The sequence below is a fragment of the Tupaia chinensis genome, unplaced genomic scaffold (assembly GCF_000334495.1).
Source record: "Tupaia chinensis unplaced genomic scaffold, TupChi_1.0 Scaffold000368_1, whole genome shotgun sequence".
Lineage (NCBI taxonomy): Eukaryota > Metazoa > Chordata > Mammalia > Scandentia > Tupaiidae > Tupaia > Tupaia belangeri.
This window is the reverse complement of record NW_006159865.1, coordinates 1117776-1119622: the sequence shown is the minus strand read 5'-3', so window position 1 is coordinate 1119622 and position 1847 is coordinate 1117776.

Sequence of the window (1847 nt, the reverse complement as noted above, 5' to 3'; positions counted from 1 at the left end):
TTCAGGCCACCAACCGGCGAGGGGTGAACCAATGCCCGCACTTCTTCCTCCGCCTGGCCGGGGCGCCCCAGCCAATCACGGGTGCCCATGCTGCGAAGTGCGGACGCCATAGCGACGACTGACGCCAGCCGTGGTTGCCGCAGCAACCAGAGGACGCGCTGGGTCCAGCCCCAGAGCTGCAGGCGCGAGTGAAGGCAGAGGGCGCGCCGAAAGCGGTGCAGGAGCCCCTTCCCCAGACCTAGAGCAGGTGTCCTGCAAACTGTAGATTTCCCCCCCCGCTTGGAGTCCCTGAGCGTTTGAAATAAATTGGGTGACAAAGAGCAGCTTCCTCATGGGGGTGTGTCAAGAATTGCTAGGAATTAAACATCAAATCACTTTTCTCCCAAAGCAAAGATGTGAAGTTCTGGAAAACTTGAAAAGAATGCAACACGCTGAAGACTTTTCATACAGCATGAAAGTATTACTCAGGTTCACTGTGTACCTCAGGCAATGAGAACGTGGTGCTTGGGAACGTGACTTTCAACTCCAGAGATCTACACTGTACATATATCACTAGTTGTGTGTGTGTGTGTGGGGGGGGGGTGGCCTGAGCGAGTCACTTCAGCTTTTTTGAAAAATCTAATGCCCCTTTAAAACAACACAGTTGCATTTTAGCTATATATATATATATATAAAAAAAACCTAAAATGCTTTTGAAAAATGAAAAATATGAAATGCATTCAGTGCTCCATTTTGTGTCAGGCACGATTTCAAATTCTTTTCTATTATTCTACTGACTGTACACAACGTTGTCTGTTAGTCATTATTTCTCAGTCTAGTTTAGTTCTCAAATGGAGGCACAAGTTTTCCAAGTAGCACAAAATGGCACCGATACTAGTTGATGGAGACAGGTTAGAACCTCTGGTTCCATCCTAAGGCCCAGTCCTAACCACAACGATAAGTTAGGTTGACAATAGTTTCAACTACAGGGCTCCATGTGATCCCACCTTAAAACCACTCTAAAGAGCCATTGCTGTATGGACATCGGTGAGTAAATCTCCCCAAAGATTAAATGAATAGTGAAACTTCCCCTACTGCATCTTTTTGAAAAAGGAGCCCCATTGGAATAAAAATACTTAGGTTTGCGTAATTTGCGGCATTTTTAAAAATTCATAAAGGTCCTGTTTTGGAAATGTACGAAGGAGAGATAAAAGTCGAAGTCAAATGAATAGAGACCTAATTACCTTTCAGAGAACATAAAACCATTAGTATTCATGTTTCCTATCACGAAATGAAATTGTGACACAGGTCGGAAGATCAACGCAGAATTATGTACCCTATATACACACTCTAAGTATTAAAGTGAGGCACGATGCCTCCACTGAACTCGGAACCATCAGATCATTTACTGTGCACCATCTTTCTGCTTCTCAGTAAAATGTTAGCGTTTTGGTCCTGCATAGGACCAAAAGTTGCAGTGAAGATGTAAAAGACATGAAAAGCATTGGTTCTAGATGAGAGGTGCACTGTTGTCTCCAAGCGGTAAGGCGTTCATATTGTGCTCTCCAATGTTATAAACGAAACCCCAAAGGGGCCAGCCTTGTATCAAGCTTACAGCTTAGGAAGTGGGGCTCAAACCTGTAAGACCTGACATCTCCTTTTTGTGTTTTCTAATACTTGTACTGTTCTCAAACGCATGCATAATTTCTATAGTTAAAAAGTAAAACAGGGACCAGCAGTTGGGGTAATGGCTATGTCACTGGACTCCCATGTAGCCGACTGTGGTTTGAGTCCCGGACCCAGTGGCTTAAACTCATGTCAGCGGGGGGAGGGGTGTGTGTGTGTGTGTGTGTGTGTGTGTGTGTGTG